The sequence below is a fragment of the Myotis yumanensis genome, unplaced genomic scaffold (genome assembly GCF_028538775.1).
Source record: "Myotis yumanensis isolate MYYU_CA2020_CCGP unplaced genomic scaffold, mMyoYum1.0.hap1 SCAF_2, whole genome shotgun sequence".
NCBI classification, from domain to species: Eukaryota; Metazoa; Chordata; class Mammalia; order Chiroptera; family Vespertilionidae; genus Myotis; species Myotis yumanensis.
The window spans coordinates 113,359,709-113,386,342 of record NW_027223753.1 but is presented as its reverse complement, the minus strand read 5'-3'; positions in this window follow the sequence as shown (position 1 = coordinate 113,386,342).

The window sequence follows — 26,634 nt, the reverse complement described above, 5'->3', positions numbered from 1 at the left end:
AACAAAAATATTGATCATACCCTACTGAATTAATTTCAGAATCCACTCATAGGCCAAGAACTACAGTTTTTAAAATACCTTTAGAAAATGTGGGAGTTGGGAAATTTGAAATTAGATGGCAGGGAAACACATCAACATCTACACTTAATCTAATACACACCCACCCCCAAGCAAGGTCTATTTCTTTTCCCCAGGTTGAGAGATGGGATGCTGGCTGAGTTTTGTTTCCCCATCGGGTTCAGTACAGCTGCTTATTAGATGTCCCTCTTTGTCAAAACTGAACCTGCGCAATAATTATCTCCATCAACCAAGATCCAAGTCAGTTTCTCATGAACTGAGATCGCCTAGACATTAAAGGATTTGTGTCTGATGCCCATAGCCACCAGTCATGTTGGAAGCAAATGGGGGGCACTATGAGCAAAGCCCTGCAGAGAATCTGAGAGGGCTCAGGGTGGGGCACAAAAACCTGCTTACTCATCTTCCACCACCAACCAGCTGGCCAGCATTTCTGGTTCCCCAGGGGTTCCATGGTGCCACCCTGGTGCTCTCTGAGGACCTCTGTGGTAACTCTGTCCTCTTCTTCCTTTCCAATTACACTAGTTTATCAAAGTAAGAGTTCAGGCAGCCCTTTGGTTTGTGAAGGTTGTTCATTATCTCTTAGTCACAGATGCTCTGAACTAACTTCAACTCAGCTTCTCTGAAACTTTTTCACACTGTGCTTAGTGGAGGCTGTAACCACCCCTTGCCAAAAGCACATGTGGTCTTCTCCCTTTTGTTAGCAGCTATGAAGGCTACATTGAAATACCACTTTGGTGAAAAGTTTTTCCATAGCAGAAGCAGTTCTGCCATAAAAAACAGAGGCTTCTAGGTTTTGAATGCATAGTGTTGACCTTGTAGACCCACACTTCTTGCACCCAAAGCCTGTCAGCTTCATAACTCAGGGTTCACTTCTCCTATCCTGCCCACAACTTCTCCCATTTCTGATAACAAATAAACCTCACTGGTGGTTTCCAATCCTTATCACTCAAACCACCACGGCATCCCAACTCCTGGTGGTGACAGACACTATCAATACCTGTAAGGACAAAGAAGTAATATGGCAGAGCAGGAAAAATGCACCAAAAAGATGTTAAAAACCAGTCAAGACAGTCCTACATGGTGCCTGTTTCAGGCAAACAAAAAAGGAGGTGATTGTCATACCCAATCTAGACATGATAGTGAACTTTACCAAAAATATTGACAGTTGTGCTCATCCATTGGTCCTCCAGGAATGCTTTTTAAGGTTTATATTTGATGTCAAGGTGCTAGCCACTTGGAATATGACCTCTATTGTGGGGATTACTGCCCATCTGAAATGAGACAAGCTCTTGGTTGATCAGAGTGGGTGGTGACCCTGGCCTATAAGGTGGAGGGTGCAGTCCCATGTCCTCCCTAAACCAGATGGCTGTATAGCTTGATCTGTGGCTGACTCTGACCCCACCTCTCCTGGTGGCATTGACTGGACAGTGGCAGAGCTGCCTGGGGAGACCCCTGGCTGTGTGGATCCTGACTATGTTCCTGCAGAGCCTGTTGACCTGTTAGATCTGCTGAGTGGGGACTGACATGCGACACCAGCGTCATTATTCCTGGAAGCCATCAGCAAAAAGTTCAAGGCCAATCCTCTAAATCCTAACCAGGTCCACAGAAAAAGAGGCTCCTAAATATGCTACTAAAGTATTCTGAGGTATTTAAACAGGACTGCAGAAGGGTACTCTTGGCTTATAAATATAGAGAAGAAATTATAAACCATCCCCACTCAGAGTGGACTATGAAAAACTTGCTGTCATCCTTCATAATAACTTACATACAAAAATTAGAGATTTCAGTAGTAACCTTCAGCACATTGGGAAATACAGCAATCCATCATGGTGGGACCACAGTGGGCCCTCTGATTTTATTTTCTGCAACCCCTATAGGAACCCACTCCCTAAGCTGCCTTTGAGCCACCATCACCAGCTCCCGTGGAGACACCCCATGGCAGAACTCTCATGGAGCTTCAGTTCCTCCAGCTGCCTAAGAGAAGTGCTGACCACCATAGTTCCTCATCTCCCCCACCCCCCAAAACACCACACACACGCAGCAAGCTGCTTCCACAAGCTGTAAAACGGTTGCTCTTAAAATGAACACGAGTCCAGGCTTGCTAGATCAGGTACTGGGCTCCAGAGTGTCCGGCTCTGGAGGCAGAGGAGGAGGTCTGGTTTAGGACTAGGTACAGTCCCTGGGCTTAGGCAACCTTGCTGTCTGAGTCTTCCACCACACACTGCACATTTGCCAAGTGGTGCTGCCACATGACCCCACACCGTGACGAAAGGAATTTTAGAGACAAAATAGGCAGGTTTAGGGAGTCTTAGAAATAAAGAGGGTCCATGGGAGAGGAATGCATAGATGGGGGCTTAGAGACCCAAAATGTTTATCTTGCTTGTACAGATGATAGAGAAATGCCACGGGAAGACGAGGGAAGAAGGCATACATTCACAGAGGATAAAGAAAAGTCACAGGATATTGGGAAGAAGGAAACATTTTTTCACAGAGGATAGAGGAATGTTATAAGATAAAGAGAGAGGAAGAGGGGGGTACCACATAGGCTTTGGCCATGGAAACTGGTACTACATAGTAAAATGACCAATGAGGAAAGCATGGGTGTCCTAAATTATGAAGGGTCCAATTAGGAAGGGTTAGGTTCAAACAAAGAACTGCAGCATACATAAACCAAAGACAAAGGGACACAAGACAGATTTTTTTAGATTACAGATTATCATATTTTTAGATTTTAGATTTTTGGATTCATATTTTTTCCCATTAGAGAGAGAGAGAGCAGGTTTTTCCCATTTGGGGGCCTCTTCCCAGGGGTTCCCCTTTGAGGATACCCTTGCCCAGATGGAGTTTGTATATGCTTCTAACAAACTTATACATTTTTATTAAAGAAATCTGTTAGTCCATGAATTTATTCTTCATCTTTGTCAGACAAGAACCCATGAGAAGTTTGCACCCCAAAACCACACGTTTCAGTGGGAGGAGCACCCTCTGTGGGTATAGGGACCCTCTGCATTAGTACACTACCCACCCCTAATACCTACCCCTGACTTCTTTTCTTATCTGGAATGAATTCACATTTCAGAAACTGTGTCCAGGAAGGCTCAAGCTAAAAGACATGCCCCAGCCTGTAAAACTGATGAGGGAGTGGGCCCTGTCAATCCCAAGCAGCCCCAAGGCCCTGTGTGCCTCGAACTCTCTATCGGTGCACCAAGCCCTAGGCAGACCTTCTCCCAGACATTGGCTCCTGCAGTGTCAGAATGGGTCCCACAGTCTCCTAGGACTCTGAGGTGCCACTCAACAGAGAGAGAGGCCACTGTACTGAGTCCAGGCCATACTTTCACCATAAGTCCATCAGCACACACTCTGCCAAGGCACCTTGAAGTTCACTTTGGGGGGATATTTAACTCAGAAGTTTCCTACAACCTCAGAGCCAAGATCCAGGACCCCTTCTCCCCATTTTGTTGAGTTGGCCACATAGAGTGGCTAAAACCAAAGGAGTATGGCTAGGAAAGGTTAGAGGAATATAACTTATGTTTTCTTCTTTTCCTTTGCACTCATTTCAGAGAGTTAAGGACCTAAGAGGCAGGGAGACATTATGATCTTTGATGACCCTGGGAACTTTTATCTTCATGGGCCTCTTTCTCCATAAAAATATTAAAATTTGTATTTACTGCTGTATTTGTATAAAGGACAAAAATATGTTAGCATTATATATTTTAAAAATTTCAACCTAAAAGTTATTATTTTTTATCTGGTTTTAAAAGAAATTAAACATTTTTATAGACACTTAAAAGTATGGTGGGCCCTAGATACTGTGCCTATTGGGCCTAATACATGTAGATCCCGTTAGGAGGTACCCACTAAGTACCTGTAGACGACTGGGCAAGAACACGATATTTAGGAGACAGATTTGCAGAAAATCCTTCACTGTGTTCCTTCCATCTGTCCACACTGCCCAAGCTTCCAGCTCTTAGCTAAGATTGCTGAACCTCCATTCATTTGAAGGGAGGGAGAGTGGGTGTGATGGGTGACTCGTTTCTCACACATGAGCTACCACAATATTGTAGTAATAGAGGATTATAGTTTCCAATTTTAAAGGGAAATTTACTTAAGCACACTAACAGAAATATCATATCAAGAATAAATTTTGTCCTTTATTGAAAAACTACAGATGTCCTAGCATTAGTCATAAGAAAGACCAATTTAAAAGATGTTTTCAAGGCTACCTTCAGAATCTTGGGCTTCATTACCATAATATTTTTCAGCTGTTGATTGAGTCTCCAGTCTTATGATCCACTGAATCACAAACATAAAGACATAAGATTGGCAATGGCTCCTACAATATTTCATACTTGTCATTTTCAGAATTTATCACCAAAAGACAATTTATTAAAATTTCTTTGTCACTATAGTTCTAATTCACTTGTCCCTACCTTATTCTACAGGTCTACAGATGGTCAGAATCTAAGAAGCAATCCTCAAATTTCCTATTCTTTCAAAATACACTTTAGTTCACTTTAATCTCACACTGGCATTCCAGGCAGCAGATTAGTGTGTATGTCCTCCAACAAGGATGGAGTGTTACAAAACTAGAGAGCTTGAGAATTGCTCTTAATATTGTTAAAACTAAGTGACTGAATTATTGTTGGGGAGGAAAAATAATATTTTCTCTACCCTTTTAGGTTCTTGGCTGAGACCACCTGTAATAAAGAGATGAACAGGAGAAAAACAAATTTAATTAAGTATGTATGGAAACCCCACAAAGATATGAGACTCAAAGGCAGCCAGGTAATTGAAGTTTATAAACCATCCTTAGCTAAAAAATGGGATATGGGCCTGGGGCTTTAATAAGGAGGAAAGCAATTCACTGAAAGGTAAGAAAAGCAAAGGTTTGGTAAACAAATATTTGCCTTGTTGAGCAGATAAGTCTCTCAGATGAAAAAGTTATCACTGGTAATAACTGTCTTCCTGGTATGCCAGGGAGAGGTAAACAGCTTTTCCTGAGTCTGCTGGATCTTGATTGCCTTCAGCTCAACATAATCTACATGCCAAAGTGGCACATTGTGGGGTTGCTTGCTCAGAACCCCTCCTTGTTTTAGCAGAGACAACTACAACCTATGGGCCAAATCCAGCCCATCACTTGTTTTTGTATATATCGGGAGATAAGGATGGTTTTTAACATTTTTAAATGATTGAAAAAAAAGACAAAAAAAACATATTTAATGCCAAGAAATTGTGTGAAATTCAAATTCCACTGTCCATAAATAAAGTTTAGTTGTATCATAACTGTACCAATTCATGTACAGATTATCTGTGCTGCTCTCATGCTGAAGGGCAGAGTTGAGTATTTTTGACAGAGATCATATGTCCCACAAAACCTAAAATTTTTACTAGTTGTCTCTTTACAGGAAATGTGTGTTGATTCCTTTCTTAGTGTTGCCAGAAAAAAACTAGGATTCTTTCATGAAGTCAAGGGAAGAGAATATCGGGGACTCACGCATAGGAGGATATGAGGTACAGTGGCAAGATTTATTGTAGCGAAAACAAAGAACTGGCCCCAGGTGCCTGATGTCTCATCCACAAAGAGGTGGCTCAGCTCCATCTTTCTGCAGAAGAAAGTCCACATTCTGGGACTGCAGGCCCACACCCACGCCCACCAGGCCCCGGAGGCCAGGACCGGGAGCTGCAATACATCTCTGTGTCTCATTTCCCCATCAGCGCTTCTGCCACCAAGGCTGAGGGCACCCAGCACCTGGGTGTGAGTGGTGCTACACTTCCGCCCACACAGCTGCCACACCCAGGCCCGCACAGCTGCCAGGGAGAGAAAACACACCTGGGGCCTTTGTTAAGCTTTGATTGTATCTCCTTGGGTTTGGGACAGGGTAAGCTTCCTTTCAAACTAACCAGTCTTCTTCCTAATTCTTCTTGGGCTTGTCCTGGTGCCTCCTCCTATCCAATCCCTTTCCTGGATCTTGGGGGTTTGTTGCCCTTATCCTACCTGATCCTTTCCCCAGACTTTCCCAGGCTAGACTCCTTCCCTTTATGGTCGCCATTTTGGCTTCTACTGCACATGCCTCAAAGTTCTGCTCCATCATCTGGCTTTTATTGTGCATGCGCTTAGAAGGCCATGCTGGCTTCCACTGCACCTGCACCCAGCAAAGGAATTGCCCCCTCGCTAGTTCTCAACCGACCCCCTTCCCTAACTGGCCGGTTGTTCTTCTGGGAAATTGGAAAGCAGGTTTTTCCTGTGGCTGCAGGATTAACATCCCTTTGACAGAGGATGCCGCTGTCCCCTGGGGTGCCTGGGAAGCTGACTTAATTAAGCTTAGCCAGCTTTCTCCCTTCTCTTTTGTTAATACCTAACTAGCTGCCTACGCTAACATTAGAGCATAAGAATTTCTACACAGAATCAGAGCCACAGAGTTACTCTAGTAATCACATTATGGAAACTCTTAATCATGGCTAATATTGCTAGTTAACCTCTGTTGACTTCTTACTATATGCTGGACACTGTTAGGTGTTTTTATTCATTATCTGACTTAATCCTCACAACAACCCAGTGAGGTAGACAATGTCATTTCCTCCATTTTATACATGAGAAATATGAAGCTCAAGGAGATTAATTTGCCTAGTCACTCTTAGCAAATGCTCTAATTGGGATTCAAACTCAAGACCACCTAATGCCAAAGTTCATACCTATCAACTGTGGTGTTATTAATACTCACTCCCCAAGATTTTCTTGGTATTATGGTTGCCATGAGGACTACTCTATAGTAAAGATTTGCATAAAACTTCCTAACTACTGTGCAAATTAAAGCTTCCTTTTATTTGTCCTAATTTGCACCTTTTCTGACTTCACAAGAATTGTAGGTCTGGTAAACTTGCTCTTGCTGAGTGTTTATCTAACCATAGCTTCTCCTATTATATGTATTGGAGTTCCATCTGCCTCTCAGTCTTTCTTGGGGAGAAGGGGTTGTCTCTGATCTCTGCAAATCAGTCTCCTCTACTCTTCTTTAATCCTGCTGTGGTTTGGTTTTGTTTTCTTTAAATTCAATGACCAGAACAACATATGATATTCTGAGGTTCAATAAACTGTCAGGATACTGTTTAGTTTCACTTTTCATATCTTCCTTAATGATTCTTTGTATTTCATTGTTATTTTGTTTCATCTACTTGAGGCCACAGAAGCAAAATAAGACAATGTTTTCAGTTTATGGTGACTTTTCAATCACATTCCTTGATCATAACTTTATTTGCCAAGAGCTAAGAATCCTATTACATTGCTCACAGTAGTTTTCTCAGAATAGTTTAAATATCATTTTCCTGCATAGTTCAAACTTTTTAGTTCTCATTCTAAAGGGAAAAGTGCAGCACAAGTTGTGTGTGTGTATGTGTCTGCATGTGTCCTGAGGAGGAGTGCCCACTGAAGCAGAAGGCCTACATTCTTTACAGGAACTGGAGCTTCCAAACATCTTCCCAAGAATACCACACAGAGTCTGATCTCTGAGTTGGAATTCAGCTGACTGTTCCCATGACTCATGACTCCAGGTAAATCTTTTAATTCTCAGGCCTTCACTTGACGTGGGAGTATTCCATTGCCTGTGCAATGTGGATAAAGCAGATCCTTTTTAAAGACTCCCATTTATTCCAAAGAATAGAAACAATATTTTGATTGAATGTATTTTCCAAAACATTTCTGCCATGTTTCAAGGTAAATTTTCATGTAAGCATTTTTTCAAACACCTCAGCATAATTGCCAGTTGGTAGTTAGGCGACTGACCCTGACACAGCTCTTGGCGGGGCATTTTTAGGTCTCTGGTAATCACTTTCACAAGCTGTGTGATGAGATGATGTCATTCATCAAGCTGGACGATAAATACTATAATTCCTGCTGAGCAATTTATCTCCAGAATGAAAGATTCATTCTGGGCATTCATACAACTTTTTTGAAGTTTGCTTAAACGTTTATTACTTCTTTTTGGTATTCATGTTCATTCTGTTTCATCAGCTACTTCTTTTTTTTTTTAATATATTTTTATTGATTTTTTTTTTCTTTTTAGAGAGAGAGGAAGGGAGAGGGAGAGAGAGAGAGAGAAACTTTCATGATGAGAGAGAATCACGGACCGGCTGCCTCCTGCACGCCCCCTACTGGGGATCGAGCTCACAACCCAGGCACGTGCCCTTGACCGGGAATCGAACCTGGGACCCCTCAGTCCGCAGGCCGACGCTCTACCCACTGAGCCACACCAGGTACTTCTTTATGTTCTAACTTCTCTCTGTGTTTTATTGTTTGTTTGTTTGTTTTTTAAAACCTAAAGAAAATTCATCTACCTTCATTCTTCAGCACATTTCTTATCCTATATTTGTTTTTCCATTTCATTGTGTTTTGTCTTTTTAAAAAACCAAGGTCAGAATACATACAATGGATGCCAAGGAAAGTCTTTTGTAATAAGCATCCCTAAGTGTGTGGCTAGTATACACAGTTAAAACCTGGACTTGCTGAGGGCCATCTCACACATTTCTCTCAGAATTCCACAAAAAGAGAACACCTTACCCAGCTTTTTTAGAACTGATATTGGTTTATAAATAAAATGTCAAATGTTGACAATTTATTCCAAGTTGGTGTAGGTATTGCATCACAGAACCAGCCAAGAACTTCAGAGGAGGCTCCAAAAGCATTTATTGACTATCAGAGTCTAAGTACAATGCAACAAGGTGATAGAAAGGCCAGATTCAACCTAAAACACACAGTACTGACTGACAGGTCTCACAGGAGATAGCTGGATACTGGAATGAGCTTGAGCAAAATAGAAGTAACCAGCCATGTCTGAACCTTGAGAAAAGGTAAAGAAGCCATATACCTGGCCAAAAGATGAATTAATGCTTTTATTCATGTTAAAAGCAATTGAGGCCCAGCCAGTGTGGCTCAGTGGTTGAGCATCTACCCATGAATCAAGAGGTCACCATTTCAATTCCTGGTTAGGGCACATGCTTCGGTTGTGGACTCAATCCCCAGTAGGGGGCTTTCAGGAGGCAGCCAATCAATGTTTCTCTCTCAATGATGTTTCTATCTCCCTATCCCTCCACCTTCTCTAAAAAACAATTAAAACATTTCTTAAAATCATCCAGAACCACAGGAAGGCTGGCCGAGTGGAAATTCTACAACTATAAGGAAAGAGAAAAGCACACTGAGACTCAGAGGAGGTGCGGAAGTAAAGTGCAGAGGTACGGAGGCGCACGTGGAAAGGGCTGGCAACTGAGGACTCGGTTGTCTTTTTCAATCGGGAGGGAGTCTCAAGCTCCCGACTGCTCTGAACTCCAGTTCCAGGAGAGTCTCTGGGGACCCAGACTCATATGGGGAGAAACTGGACTGTCTGGCATCAGTCAGAACTCGAGGGCAGCTTTCTCTCAGAGGTGCTTGCAGTGATTACCAGGACACTGAGAAGCGGGGCCTCTTAGGGCAGGACTGAGGAGCAGCCATATCTGTTTGCTCCACCCTGTTGATCCCCTGAGACCCCGCCCCACCCAAGCTGTGCCCAGAGGCTTTTGCATATGAAAGGCCTGGCCCTTTGCAATCTGAAAATTACCTGACAAACTGCAGCTGGATCAGAGAAACCCAGAACATCCAAAAGAAGGCCCAAGGCCCCACAGCAGCTTGCATTGCTTCACAGCTGGGCTTCTGCTGGGTAGCCTCAGGCAGAGGTTAAATTAGCACCTCCTTAGAGATCCAAGAGCCAGTGTACCCAGTGGTCAGAGTGGGATTATCCAGATTACAACTCCTCAGATCCATAAGGGACGCACTCAGGGAGCAGACTCAGTGAGCACCAAAGCACCACTGAAGCAAGTCTTGCCCCAGAAGGGTGTCTCCAGCACAGAAGTTCTCCCACTGCAGACACAGCTGATTCTCACAGCCAATTGGCCTGGAGGTCAATCCCTCCCAGTGATACCTACAACAATCAAGGCTTAACTACTACAAGACTGTGCACAAAGCCCACAAAGGGGTGCACCAAGAGTGTCCACCTCGGTAATTGGGGAGGCTGACCCACTGGGCCCTATAGGACACCTAGCACACAAAGCCACTCTATCGACACAGGGAAGCAGCTAAAATGCGAAGACAAAGAAACAGGTCACAAATGACAGAAATGGAGGAAAGCAAACTACTGGATATAGAGTTCAAAACCACACTTATAAGGTTTTTCAAGAATTTTCTAGAAACTGCCGATAAATTTAGTAAGACCCTCAATAAGTCTAGTGAGACCCTCGAGATTATGAAAAAGGACCAACTAGAAATTAAGCATACACTGACTGAAATAAAGAATATAATACAGAGTTCCAATAGCAGACTAGAGGATCGCAAGAATCAAGTCAAAGATTTGAAATACGAAGAAGCAAAAAACACCTAACCGGAAAAACAAAAAGAAAAAAGAATCCAAAAATATGAAGATAGTGTAAGGAGCCTCTGGGACAACTTCAAGCATACCAACATCCGAATTATAGGGTTGCCAGAAGAAGAGAGAGAGCAAGATATTGAAAACCTATTTGAAGAAATAATGACAGAAAACTTTCCCTACCTAGTGAAAGAAATAGACTTACAAGTCCAGGAAGCTCAGAGAACCCCAAACAAAAGGAATCCAAAGAGGACCACACCAAGACACCTCATAATTAAAATGCCAAGAGCAAAAGACAAAGAGAATCTTAAAAGCAGCAAGAAAAAAACAGTCAGTTACCTACAAGGGAGTACCCATAGGACTGTCAGCTGATTTCTCAACAGAAACTTTACAGGCCAGAAGGGAGTGGCAAGAAATATTCAAAGTGATGAATACCAAGAACCTACAACCAAGATTACTTTATCCAGCAAAGCTATCATTCACAATTGAAGGTCAGATAAGGAGCTTCACAGATAAGAAAAAGCTAAAGGAGTTCATCACCACCAAACCAGTATTATATGAAATGCTGAAAGGTATCCTTTAAGAAGAGGAAGAAGAAGAAAAAGGTAAAGATACAAATTATGAACAACAAATACACATCTATCAACAAGTGAATCTTAAAATCAAGTGATTTAATAATCTGATTAACAGAATAAACTGGTGAATATAATAGAATCAGGGGCATAAAAAGGGAGTGGACTGACTATTCTCAGGGGAAAAAGGGGTGTAGAGGGTGCGGGAAGAGACTGGACAAAATCATACACCTATGGATGAGGACAGTGTTGGGGGGGGGGTAAGGGCAGAGGGTGGGGTGGGAACTGGGTGTAGGGGAGCTATGGGGGGGGAAAAAGAGGAACAACTGTAATAATCTGAACAATAGATTTAATTAAAAAATACAACAAATTTCAAAACTCTAGATATAATGAACGCTTACACCTTATATCTAGAAATTTCCATTCAGCCTATGAATTAGCAATCCAAACCCAACAGCAACTGAAACTACTCTCAGCTGCAACAAAAACCATTGATGACAACATCCGCCAACTTCACGTAGACCTTCAGGATCTCAATACCAGGTTCTCAGACTTCCGACTACTTTATTCCTGCCAACAAACCCAAAACTTCCTCACTATGCTCTTAAAGACATTCATAACCTTATGCTTCTGGGACATGACTTCAACCCAAACTGGAGTGATTCAACCGCTATGCTTGATTTCTCTAAACCTGTTTGCTGCAATTTATTCTCTTGCCAACTAACTATTCTTCCTACAATAGGCGGTGAACACCTGGTTGGATATTCTACCCTAAATCTTCCTACACTCTTACCTGACGGTACCTGGGCTAAACCCGATTCCGACCTACTTTATGCTGAACCTTACTTCTTCCCCCGAAACTCCCTTGTTGAAATCACACCTAATATCTATATTGCTGCCAACCCACTTCAACTGTCCCTCTTCTCAGTACCCATGCAACCCCATACCCCAGAACCCCTTATATATAACTTAGGCCATTTTTATTTCCTTACCTGCTTTGTGAATATTACATATTATGATTATACCTCTAATTCTGACCTTCCTCTTGATTCTTCTAATAATTGCACCCTTCTTTCTCACCCTATGAATATTACATATCTTAATGACATCCAATATTCCTCCTTTATTGAAAGAACTTCCCTATATTTTCATCCCTCTGTACCTATCCAATTCTCTATCTCCCTGAAGCATTACACCAACCCGTTTCCATTAATAACACCATTTCTAAGTTAAAAGAACACCAGAAACACTCTGATGACACCATCAAGAAACTTGGAGCAACATCGAAAGCCATCAACCACCTACTCCTGACACCCAACAGCATGACCCTCAACACAGCTGCAGACCTGGCCGACCTCGACAAACACTGCGACTTTGGGACCACCATCGTTTCTCTCTGGAGGACTGTACCTTGTACCCGACACTGGATTCTCTTTAACCCCATCTATTACATCCAAAAAGGATGGAACTCCCTCACCTCTGCTTGGCAAACAGCTAAAACCATTTTATTTCTCTTAGCCATTATTTACCTCCTCTCCCTCTTCAATAGATTCCTAAGCTGCAGAAAAAATAAACAAAATTAATTTTTGGCAAAAAAACACAAAAACATTTCTTAAAAATGTAATTGAGTAATGTGGCTCTCTAACCTTGTAAAGACCTAAACTAAGTATAATTCTCTGGAACTGGATAAATAATAACATGTGATCTTGAGCTTTCTATGCATACAGAATGTGCAGTGAGATGTCTGAGAGGCAGAAAAGAAAGAAAGGTTATGAATCCTAGGTTGTATCTTTTACAGAAGATCTTCATGTCCCTTTTAAGAATCACAGAATGGAAAAATGGTGGTGGAGTAAATGGATGCTACACAGACACGCTGCCAGGACCAAACAGGAATTACAACTAAAATAAAAAATAAATAAATAAATAAATAAATAAATAGATCCTGAATAACTGAAAACTAGCTGGAGAGAAACCTGATAACCAAGGACAGAAAGTGGAGACCGCATAGAGACTGGTAAGAAGCATGGAGGCCCAGCAATCCTGAAAAAGAACAAAGTTGGAGGGGTTACAATACCAGATATCAAGCTATATTACAAAGCTACTGTTCTCAGAACTGCCTGGTACTGACACAAGAACAGACATATAGACCAATGGATAAGAATAGAGAACTCGGAAATCGACCCAAGCTATTATGCTCAATTAATACTCGACAAAGGAGGTAAGAACATACAATGGAGTCAAGACAGTCTCTTCAATAAATGGTGTTGAAAAATATTGGACAGATACATGCAAAAAAAAACGAAACTAGATCACCAACTTACACCATGCACAAAAATACACTCAAAATGAATAAAGGACTTAAACATAAGGCTGGAAACCATAAAAATCTTAGAAGAATCCATAGGCAGCAAAATATTGGAAATATGGCAATATCTTTACTGCTATATCTCCTAGGGCAGGGGTGGGCAAACTTTTTGTGAGTGCATGCCAAAACCAGCAAAATCTCTGACTCAAAATTCTTCTGCGTGCCAACCTTAATTTTTTGAGAACATGTTATACCTACTTGATATCTCTTAAGGTGTACGTATGTGAAGAACCTTGAAGAAATAATAAAATTCATTCGAGCGACAAAAACACAGTATATGATGATGAAAAATACATTTATTTTTTAATGTATACATGTACACTGATAGTCCGACAGAAAACTTTATGACTCCGTTTGATATTATCAGTGGGACTTTTGCTGCTGCATCACTGATGACAGAGATTTTACATCAGGTGTATATTTCGTGACCTTCAGAGATATGCACGAGCTACTACTTTCATCCATCAGGCTATTCCTATTACGAGACTTAACAAAATTCATCACTGAGAACAAAGATTCACAAGCGTATGTGGATGAAACCAAAACATTGGTCGGATCTAGGAAGGCAGGGAGAGTTAAGGCAGAGGCATAGAAATTGCTCTTCCCCTCTCTCGTCAATCCATGTCTATGGTCTTTAAGATAACTTGTTATGTAAAATTATTTATTTATCTAAGATGCACCTACACTGAATTTATCTGAAAAATAAAAAAGTCTATATTAAGAAAAAAAATTGTAAATGGAAAATTATAAGAGAGGGTTTCGTGTGCCAGCAAAAGTTACTGGCATGCCATGTTTGGCACGTGTGCCAGAGGTTGCCCACCCCTGTCCTAGGGCAATGGAAACTGGGAGAACATAAACAAATGGGGCTTCATCAAAATAAAAAGCTTCTGCACACCAAAAGAAACCATGAACAAAACAACAAGAAAGCCCACTGCATGGAAGAACATATTTTCCAATGTTACCTTTGATAAGGATTTAATCTCTAAAATTTACAGGGAATTCATACAACTTAACAAAAAGGAGATAAACAATCCAATCAAGAAATGGGCAAAGGACCTAAATAGACACTTTTCAAAAGCAAACATACAAAAGACATATGAAAACATGCTCAAAGTCACTAATCATCCAAGAGATGCAAATCAAAACAACAATGAGATACCATCTCACACCTGTCAGAATGGCTATCATCAACGAATCAATGAATAACAAGTGCTGGTGAGGATTCGGAGAAAAAGGAACCCTCTTGCACTGCTGGTGGGAATGCAGATTGGTACAACAACTGTGGAAAACAGTATGGCGTTTCCTCAAAAAGTTAAAAATGGAACTCCCATTTGACCCAGTAATCCCACTTCTAGGAATATATCCCAAGAAATCAGAAACACCAATCAGAAAGGATATATGCACCCCTATGGTCATAGAAGCACAATTTACAATAGCTAAGATTTGGAAACAACCTAAGTGCCCATCAGCAGATGAGTGGATTAAAAAACTGTGGTACATCTACACAATGGAATGTTATGCTGCTATAAAAAGAAGAAACTCTTACCATTTGCAACAGCATGGATGGACCTGCAGAGCATTATGCTAAGTGAAATAAGCCAGTGGTAGAAAGATAAATATCACATGGTCTCATTCATTTGTGAATTATAATGAACAACATAAACTGATGAACAAAAATAGAGACAGATAAAAAAATATTTTGGAATATAATAGAAGTAATCCTGTTATTTGCAGATTTTTAATATTTCCTACAACTTTTGTGATATTATACTATGTTAGTACAGTTTTGGTAATATTATTATATTTAAAATATTTTTCTTTTTTAAATATATATTTTTTATTATTTCAGAGAGGAAGGAAGAGAGATAGAGAGATAGAAACATCAATGATGAGAGAGAATCATAGATTGGCTGCCTACTGCAATCCCCTTCTGGAGGGGGGCGGGATTGAGCCTACAACATGGGCAAGTGCCTTTGGCTGGAATCAAAGCTTTTTTTCTTGAAATATTAATGTTTATTGCAGGTAGATGGCTAATTATTTTATATCTACAATCTGGTAATAGATTTATCTTGTGTATTGTCAAAATAAATAAATAAATAAATACATAAATAAATACATAAATAAATACCTTCAAAAAAAAGAATAAATGGTGTTGGGAAAATTGGAAAGATACATGCAAAATAATGAAACTAGACCACCAACTTACACCATACACAAGAATAAACTCAAAATGGATAAAAGACTTAAATGTAAGTTGTGAAACCATAAAAATCTTAGAAGAATCCATAGGCAGCAAAATCTCAGACATCTCTCATAGCAACATGTTTATGGATACATTTCCTAGGCAAAGGAAACTAAAGAGAAAATAAATGGGACTACATCAAAATATAAGGCTTTTTCACAGAAAAAGAAACTATCAACAAAATGAAAAGGGAGCCCACTGTATAGGAGAACATATTTGGCAATGATAAATCTGATAAAGGGTTAATATCCAAAATATATAAGAAATTCATACAACTTAACAAAAGGAAGACAAACACTCCAATTAAGAATTGGGCAAATAGACACTTCTCCAAATCGGGACATACAATGGCCAAGAGACATATGAAAAAATGCTCAAAGTCACTGATCACAAGAGATGCAAATTAAAATGACAATGAGGTATCACCTCACACCTGTCAGAATGGCTCTCATCAACAAATCAATCAATGACAAGGCTTGTCAAGGATGTGGAGTAAAGGAAACCCCAGTACACTGCTGGTGGGAATGCAGACTGGTGCAGCCACTGTGGAAAACAGTGTGGAGTTTCCTAAAAAAATTAAATATGGAACTTCCATTTGACCCAGTGATCTCACTCCTAGAAATATATCCTAAGAAACCCTAAACATCAATCAAAAAGAATGTATACCTCCCTATGTTTGTAGCAGCACAATTTACAATAGCTGAGATCAGGGAACAGCCCAAGTGCCCATCAGTAGACGAGTGGATAAAAAAAGCTGTGGTACATTTATACCATAGAATGCTATGCTGCAGTAAAAAAGAAGGATCTCTTACCCTTTGAGACAGCATGGAGGGACCTGGAGATTATTACGCTAAGTGAAATAAGCCAGTCAGAGAAAGACAAGTATCACATGATCTTACTTGTAAGTGGAATCTAATTAACAAAATAAACTGATGAATGGAGTGGATCCAGAGACATGGAAGCATTAAGGATCTCAGAGGAAAGGACAGGGAGAGTGAGTGGGTGGGAAGTGATCAACTAAAGAACTTCTTTGCATATATTCATAACCCCTGGACACAGACAATAGGATGGTGAAGGTCTGGAGTGGGGGTGAGGGCGATCTGGAGTGGTTCAATGGGGAATAAGGGAGACATATGTAATACTTTCAACAATAAATATTAAAAAAAATAATCACAAAATGTTAGCTATCACCTACCTAGAGAAGCCACCCTGGATGGGATGCTTCTAATATATTAGGAACCCAAGTAGCCAAAGACCACCTTGCATTAGGAGAGCAGTTTGCCGATAGCTCTTGAAGCAAAGAATTTCTACAATCAGTGTTGCTGAAGTGTGCCATTGTCCACATCAGGAATGCTGCAGAAAGAAGGTCATCAAGCCTGAGATAGGACTGGAAGGTCACTAAAAGACTATGTACTCTAGGCACACACTTGGAGCAATATACCACTGGATGATCCCATATACATGCACACTGACAAACACTGAAGCAGGAGCAATTGAAAACAATCAAGCATATCAGAATAAGGAAGAGAAGTGTCCTTCCTCCTGCATTGTTTTTCCAGCCTTCTCCACTAATACCATCATGCTCACTATATAGAAGAAATGCTTAAACAGTCAATTCATTTTTACAGAGTAGATACTAAAAGGTAAATTTGGATTTAAGAGACAATAAATTGATAACAGGCACACTTGCAAGAAACAATAAGATGTTATCCAAAGCTAAAAGGAAAAGCCTGCAGTAAAAATAAACCCTGGTATTAAATATTGGAATTAGCAATGGCTTAAAGGAAAGATGTCATAATGATTGAATAGATGAAAAATGCCAGCAAAGAAATGGACACCATAATAAAAAAGAACCAATGGAAATTCTATTTCTGGAAATAAAATATCAGAAATCAAATGAATTACTTAACAGATTATTAAAAAGGAGAAGAAAAAGTTGATGTACTTAAAGACAGATCAATAGAAATTATTAAATCTAAAGAACAGAAAGAAAAAAGATTGAAAAATAAACAGAGCCTTGGTGGCCTATGGGACAAAATTAAGGGGTCTAAGATATAATAACTGGAGTCTCAGAAGGAGAAAGGATAGAAAATGGAGTAGAAAAAATATATTTAAAGACATAATGGTGGAAAATATCAACTTAAAGATCCAAGAGTCTCAGCAAACTCCTAGCAGACAGATGCAAGGAAAACCACATCTAGCAAAATTTTAATCAAACTGCTGAAAACTAAAGATAGAAAATCTTAAAATCAGCGAGAGGAAAAAAAATCACACACAGGAGAAAAATAACACAATGACAGATCACTTCTCTTCAGAAGGGGATAAAGAATTGAGACCAGAAGACAATGAAATGACATTTTAAAGTACTAAAATAAAAATAAAAACTGTCAATCAAGACATTTTAGATAAATAAAAGCTGAGATAATTTGTCATGACTATACTTGTACTAGAAAAAAATATTAAAAGAAATTTTCTGGCGGAAGTAAAGCAGGGCAAAATAGAAATTTGAATTGATGGGAAGAAATTAAGAGCACTGGGAATAGTAAATATTTGAATAAATATTTTTAAAAATGTTTTTCCCACTTAAGTTATTTAAAGGAAAATTAATTGTTTAAAGCAAAATTTTATGACATTGTATTGTGAGGTTTACAAAAAAGTAAAATATATGACAATAATAATTCAAAGGATGTGGTGGCATAAATAAAATTATACTCTTGCAAATTCTTTTATTATGACTAGTGTCCCGGTGCACAAAATTCATGCATGGGGAGGTGTCCCTCAGCCCGGCCTGCACCCTATCCAATCTGGGACCCCTCAGAGGATGTCCAACTGCTGGTTTAGGCCCCAGGGATTGGGCCTAAACTGGCAGTCGGACATCCCTCTCACAATCCGGGACCACTGGCTCCTAACCGCTCACTTGCCTGCCTGCCTGATCGCCCCCACTGCTCCCCTTCTGTCCATATCGCCCCCAACTTCCCCCCCGCCCGACAGCCTGCTCATCCCCAACTGCCCCCCCAGCTGGCCTGCTCACCCCCAACTGCCCTCCCCTGACGGCCTGATTGCCCCTAAATGCCTCTGCCTCAGCCCCGCGACCATGGCTTTGTCCAGAAGGTCTCCTGGAAGGTCTCCCAGTCAAATTAGGATATTACTCTTTTATTAGTATAGATGAAATGGAACAGTATTAAGTCTAAATAGACTGTCATAAATTAAGATGCAGATTATATTTTTATACCAACGAATAAAAATTATAGAGATATATTTAAAAATAGAGGTATCAACTCAGGAGGGAGGAGCACACAGGAAAACATCCCAGTGAGCTGAAGAGGTGGCTGTTGCTCTGGGTAATACTGGAAATACAACTAAATTGGGGAACATTCACCCAGAATTACCAACCAAGTTCCAGCTGAGGAAACTTATATCAAAGAAGGACAAAAAAAACTTGGAGACCACACCTGCACAAGAGCTCACACAACATTATTGGGGATGAGCCTCACAGTCAGCCAGCCTGATAGGAGATTCCTCCCACATACAGGACAACAGCATTCAGGACCCAATTACAACAGGAGAGCCCAAGTAACTCACACAAGGAACATTCCTGAAGCACCAAGTTTGGGGGATCAAGAGACTGCACCATTGGGTCCCACAAAACATATTACATAAGGCCACCCCATGATGACTGGGGACATAGCAATTTGCTGTAATAGATAGAAACAAATACAAAGGAACAGCTAAAATGGGGAGACAAAGAAACACCCCTGAAATGAAAGAAAAGGAGGTAACTCCAGAAAGAAAGCCAAATGAAATGGAGACAAGCAATTTATCAGATATAGAATTCAAAGTAATGCTTAAAATTATGCTCAAAAAATTTAGTAAGAATTTCAAGAAATTTAGTGGAAAGTACAACATATGAAACAAGAAATAGAAGCCATAAATAAGAATCAGCTGGAAATGAAGAACATATCTGACATCAAGAATACACTTGAAGGAATCAAAAGTAGATTAAATGAGGCAGAAGATCGAATCAGCGACTTGGAGGACAAGGAAGAAAAAAAACACCCAATTAGAGCAGCAAAAAGAAAAATGAATTAAAGAACAGGAGGACAGGGAACTTTGCAACAACATGAAACGTAATGACATTCACATTCTAAGGTACAAGAAGAAGAAGAAAGTGAACAAGGAATAGAGAACCTGTTTAAAGAAATAAAGACAGAAAATTTCCCTAACTCGTGAAGGAAAAAATCACACATATTCAGAAAGCACAGAGAGTTCCAATAAAGATAAACCCAAAGAGACCCACTCCAAGACACATCATAAATAAAATGTGAAACATTAAAGATAAATAAAGAATCTTAAAGTCAATAAGAGAGACAGAAAGTTACCTACAAGAGAGTACCCATTAGAATGTCAGCTGATTTCTCAACAGAAACACTTCAGGCCATAAGGGATTAGCATGAAATATTCAAAGTAATGAAAAACAAGTACCTGAACCCAAGACTACTCTATCCAGAAAGTCTATCATTTAAAATTGAAGGGGATCCAGAGACATGAAAGCATGGAACAGAGTGTGGAATCTCAGAGGGAAGATGGGGGAGGGTGGGAAGTAATCAACCAAGAACCTTGTATGCATATATGCAAGGCCCATGGCCACAGAAAATGGGGTGGTGAAGGCCTGGGTAGGGGTGGGGAGACAACTGGAGGGGGTCAATGGGGGAAACAGGGGGACACATGTAATACTTTCAACAATAAAGAATTATTTTTTAGAAATAAAATTAAAATATAGGAAAAGTGAAAAAATTAAAAATAAAATAATAAAAAATAAAAATAATTTTAAAAGTTTTAAAAATTCAAGGGGAAATAAAGAATTTCCCAAACAAACAAACAAAAAAGGCCAAAGGAGTACATTACCACCAAACCAGCATTGCAGGAATTGTTAAAGAGAGTGCTTCAAGAAAAAAAAAAAGAAAGAAATTGAGAGGGAGAGAGCAACATAGGTATAAAGGGGGAAATGGCAATAAATAAGTACCTATCAATAATAACCTTAAATGTAAATGGGTTAAATGTTCCAATCAAAAGGCAGAGTAGCTGAATGGATAAGAAAACATGACTCATATACTAGTATATGCTGTCTAGAAGAGATCCACCTCACACAGACTGAAAGTGAAGGGATAAAAAAATGTCATGCAAATGGAAACTAAACAAAAGCAGGGATAGCAATACTTATATCTGACAAAATTGACTTCTAAGCAAAGGCCATAAAAAGAGACAGAAATGCCCACTACTTAATAGTAAATGGATTGATACAATAAGATGATATAGCCCTGGTAAACATTTCTGCATCCAATATAGAAGCACCTAAATATAACAAAACTCTTGGAGAACTTTAAGGGAGAAATTGACAGCAATAGAGTGATAGTAGAGGATTTTAATATTCACGGTCATCACTGGATAGACCTTCAGACAAAAAATCAACAAGAAAACAGAGACTTTAAAGAACAGATGGATTTAACTGACATTTACAGAACATTCCACCCCAAAGCTGCAGAATATACATTCTTCTAAAGTAAACATGGTACTTTCTCAAAAATAGAACTCATGTTAAGACACAAAATAAGTTTCTGCAAGTTAAAGATAATTGAAATCCTATTAAGCAGAAATCAATGACAATAAAAATGCTCAAAAACCTTCAAACATATAGTGGCTAACTAGCATGTTATTAAATAATGAATGGGTTACCAATGAAAGCAAAGGAAAAAAGCAAAAACTTTCTGAAAGAAAAAAAAAAAGAAATTGAATACATAACAACCCCAAATCTATGGAATACAAAAAGTAGTCCTGACAGGGAAGTTTATAGCATCACTACCTCAAAAACAAGGAAAAGATCCAATAAACTATTTACACTACAACTAAAAGAATTAGAAAGATAAACAACAAGAAAAGCCCAGAGTAAGTATAAGGAAGGCAATAATAAACATCAGAGTGGAAATAAATGACATTGAGACTAAAAAAACAATATAAGAGATTAATGAATCCAATAGCTGGTTCTTTGGAAATATAAACAAGATTGATGAACCATTAACCAGACTCATCAAGAAACAAAGAGTGATGACCCAAATAAATAAAATCAGAAACAAAAGCGATGAAGTAACAACTGACACCACAAAAATACAAAGGGTTGTAAGAAAATACAATAAAAAACTATATGCCAGCAAGCTGGACAACATGAATGAAATGGACAAATTCCTAGAAAAATACAATTTATAAAACTGTATCAGGAAGAATCAGAAAACCTGAATAAGCAAATAATAACTGATGAAATTGAAACAATAATCAAGAAACTCCCAAAAAAACAAAAGCCCTGGTCTGCACGGCTTCACAGGGGACTTTTACCAAAACACCCAAAGAAGAATACATATCCTCAAACTATTCCAAAAAATTCAAGAGAAAGAAGTGCTTCCAAGCTCTTTTTACAAGGCCAGCATTATCCTAATCTCAAATTCAGATAAAGACACTACAAAGAAAGAGATTTACAAGCCAATATCCCTGATGAACATAGATGCTAAAATCCTCAACAAAATATTAACAGTTGATGCAATGTTTGTACAATATTCACAAATCAATAAATGTGATACAAATTAAAAGACAAAAATCACATGATCATATCAATAGATGCAGAAAAAGCATTTGACAAAATCCAACACCCATTTTTGATAAAAAAAACTCTCAAAAAAATGGGAATATAAGGATCAGACCTCAACATAATAAAGGCCATACATAACAAACCTACAGCCAACATCACACTCAATGGGAAAAAATATAAAAGCATTCCCCCTAAGAACAGGAACATGACAGGCATGTCTGCTTTCACCACTTATTCAACATAGTACTGGAAGCAATCAGTCAAGAAGAAAAAATAAAAGACATCGAATTGGAAAGAAGGAAGTAAAATTGTCATTACTTGCAGATGACATGATATTGTACATAAAAATCCTAACGACACCACCAAAAAACTACTAGATTTAATAAATAAATTTGACAATGTGGCAGGATACAAAATTAACACCCAGAAATCAATGGCATTTTTACATACCAATAATGATCTCTCAGAAAAATAAACTAAAAAAACAAAATCCCAGTTACCATTGCAACAAAAAAACATTAAGATACTTAGGAATAAACTTAACCAAGGAGGTAAAAGTCCTGTACCTAGAAAACTACAGAACATTAAAAAAAAAAAAAAGGGATAGAAAAAAGAATAATATACTGTGTTCATGGATTGGTAGAATTAACATCATTAAAATGGCCATACTACCCAAAGCAATCTATAGATTCAATGTAATCCCTATTAAAATACCAATGACATATTTCACAAATCTAGAACAAGCACTCCAAAAATTTATATGGAACCAAAAAAGACCTCGAATAGTAGCCACAGCAATCTTGAGAAAGAAGAACAAAGTTGGAGGGATCACAGTATCAAATATCAAGTTATACCACAAAGCCACTGTAATCAAAACAGCCTGATACTGGCACAAGAATACACATGTAGATAATGGAACAGAACAGAGAACCCAGAAATTGACCCAAACCATTATGCTCAATTAATATTTGACAATGGAGGCAAGGACATATAATGAAGTCAAGACAGTCTCTTCAATAAGTGGTGTTGGGAAACTTGGATAGGTACATGCAAAAAAAAAAAAAAATGAAACTAGACCACCAATTTATACCATACACAAGAATACACTCAAAATGTATAAAAGACTTAAATATAAATTGTGAAACCATAAAAATCCTAGAAGAAAATGCAGGCAGCAAGATATCATTCATCTCAAATAGCAGAATTTTCACAGATACATCACCTAGGGCAGTGGTCGGCAAACTGCAGCTCGCGAGCCACATGAGGCTCTTTGGCCCCTTGAGTGTGGCTCTTCCACAAAATACTGACTTCTGCACATGGACCACGAAGTTTCAATCGCACTGCATGTGCCCGCCCACATGTGGTATTTTGTGGAAGAGCCACACTCAAGGGGCCAAAGAGCCGCATGTGGCTCGCGAGTCGCAGTTTGCCAACCACTGACCTAGGGCAGAAGAAACAAAGAAAAAATTAATAAATGGGACTACATCAAAGGAAAAAGCTTCTGCACAGCAAAGGAAAGCACATCAAAATGAAAAGGGAATCCACTGTATGGGAGAACATATTTCCCAATAAGGGATTAATTTCCAAAATATAAAGCACTCATACAACTCAACAAAAGGAAGACAAATAATCCAATTTAAAAAATGGGCAGAAGGTCTAAATATACACTTCTCCAAAGAGGACATACAAATTGTCAAGAGACATGAAAAAATGTTCAATGTCACTAATCATGAGAGAGATGCAAATTAAAATGACAATGAGGTACAGTTTCATACCTGCCAGAATTGCTATCATCAATAAAGCAACAAACAATAGTGCTGGCAAGGATGTGGAGAAAAAGGAACCCTAGTACACTGTCGATGGGAATGGTATAACCACTATTGAAAACAGTATGGAGTTTCCTCAAAAAATTAAATATGGAACTGCCACTTGACCTAGTGATCCCCTTTTTGGGAATATATCCTAAGAATCCAGAAACACCAATTCAGAAAGAATATATGCACCCCTATGTTCATAGCAACATCATTTACAATAGCTAAGATCTGGAAACAGCCCAAGTGCCCATCAGTAGAAGAATGGGTAAAAAAAAAACCTGTGGTACATATACACAATGGAATACTGTACTGCTGTAAAAAAGAAGACAGCCTGGATGGACATGTAGAGCATTATGCTAAGTGAAATAAGCCAGACAAAGACAAGTATCATATGATCTCACATATATGTGGAATCTAATGAACTAGCAAAGAAAATAGAAACAGAGACATTGAAGCATGAAAGAGATTGACCTATTTCAGAGGAGGGAAGGGAGAAGGGATGGGAAGAGATTAACCAAAGAATTTATATGCATAATCCATGGACACAGACAATAGGCAGTGAAGGGGGTACAAGGTGTAGGGGGTCAATAGAACGAAAAAAAGGACATCTGTAATGCTTTCAACAATAAAGATAATTTTTTTAAAAAATAATATCATAACAAAAAAACAAATAGTAAAATGTAGACTAAATATAAATATATCAAAATACATTAAATGTAAGTGGATTATACAATTCAATTAAAAGTCATAGAAGTATTTAGCTGATTTTTTTATTTAATAAAGCAAGACTTACCCTGAATGGCATGGTTCAGTGGTTAGAGTGTTGGCCTGCACACTGAAATGTCTCAGGTTAGATTCTGGTCAAGAGTACCTACCTAGGTTGCAGGTTTGATCCTCGGCCCCATCAAGGCATATGGGGAAGGCAACCAATAATTGGCTCTCTCACATCAATGTTCCTCTCTCTCTCCCCTCTCTCTCTCTGTCTCTCCCACTCCTCTCCTTCCCCCCCCCCCCACTTTTCACTCTCTGAAAATCAATGGAAAAAATATCCTCAGATAAAGATTAAATATATATATCTTTTTTTAAAGTAAGACTTAACTATATGCTCTCTACAAAAGATAGGTTAACATACAATTTATGTCTGAATAGACATTTCTTAAATTATACATAATGAAATTGGAAACATTCCTGGTTTCAACTAAATATGTTTTAGATATCTAGAGTTCATTAAACTATTACAGTTTCCTCAATGGGTCACAACCCACTGAACAGAAGGAATTTGAGGATTTTGTGAAACAAAGTTAATTCTGCTGCTGCCAATTGAATACTTGTTCACACAACTTTCTACTCCCTCCATATCTATATGTATTAAAATGTCATATTTAAACTTCAGACATGATCAAATATCTTAAATCACTTTTAAGTATATAAAATCATGGTTTTGAATTCTAATAGTGTTTAATAAAGACAGAAATGATCAGTTAAATATACAGATGATTGGCCTGAGAATCAAATGTTCCGCGATGGCACTTCCTGCTCACTTAGCAATATGCAGTGGTTAGAGGCCACTTTTTTCTTCACGGGAACAGGGAGTCCAGCACACCTTGCTTTGACCACTGTCTCTTCTGACTGGCAGTGAGACCTGAGAAAAGACCTAACTTTCATTTTTCTCACTATTCACTCCTAAGTTCAGGAGAATGACTTAGAAGCCAGACTGTTTAGGTTCTAATCAAGCCACCTCATTCTAACTAGGTAATGTGGTCAAGTTACCTAACTTCTCTATGCCTTGGCCTCCTCATCTGTAAAATTAGTGTAATAGTCCCACCTAACAGTTTATGAGGATTGATGGCGTGCATATTTGCAGAGCACTTAGAGTAGGGGCTGGCACATAGAAATCATTATGCAACTGTTGGCTAAATATAATAAATACCTTCCTCATTGGGTTCTTATAATGATTAATTAAGATAATTTAAATAAATAACTTACCACCCTGACCGGGTTACTCAGTTGATTGAAATGTCATCCCATACAGCAGGAGGTGATGGGTTCCATTCTTGGTCAGGGCAGTGCCTAGGTTGCGGTTAGATCCCTGATGGGGGACATATGAGGGAGGCAACCAATCAATGTTTCTCTCTCACATTTTCTCTCTCTCTCTCTCTCTCTCTCTCTCTCTCCCTCTCCCTCCCTCTCTTCCTCCCTCCCGCCCTTCCTCCTCTCTCTCTAAAAGTCAATAAAAATAATACCATAAGAGTAAAAAAAAACAACAACAATAAAATAAACAAATAAATCACTTACTACAACTGGCAAATAGTAAGTACTCAATAATAGTTGCTATTACTGTTTCGGGAGGTACCATAGGTGATGGTGCTAAACACTAGCAATTGTCTTACTAGCATACTTCCTGTCACGGACTGGGGCGAAGTCTGTTTGCTCATTAATAATGAGCGTTGACAACCTTACGCTTTTTTTTTCTCTTTATAGACTATATAATCAAGTATAAAAGTGGTGGTAAGAGAAAATTTGTTTACATAGAGATCCCCT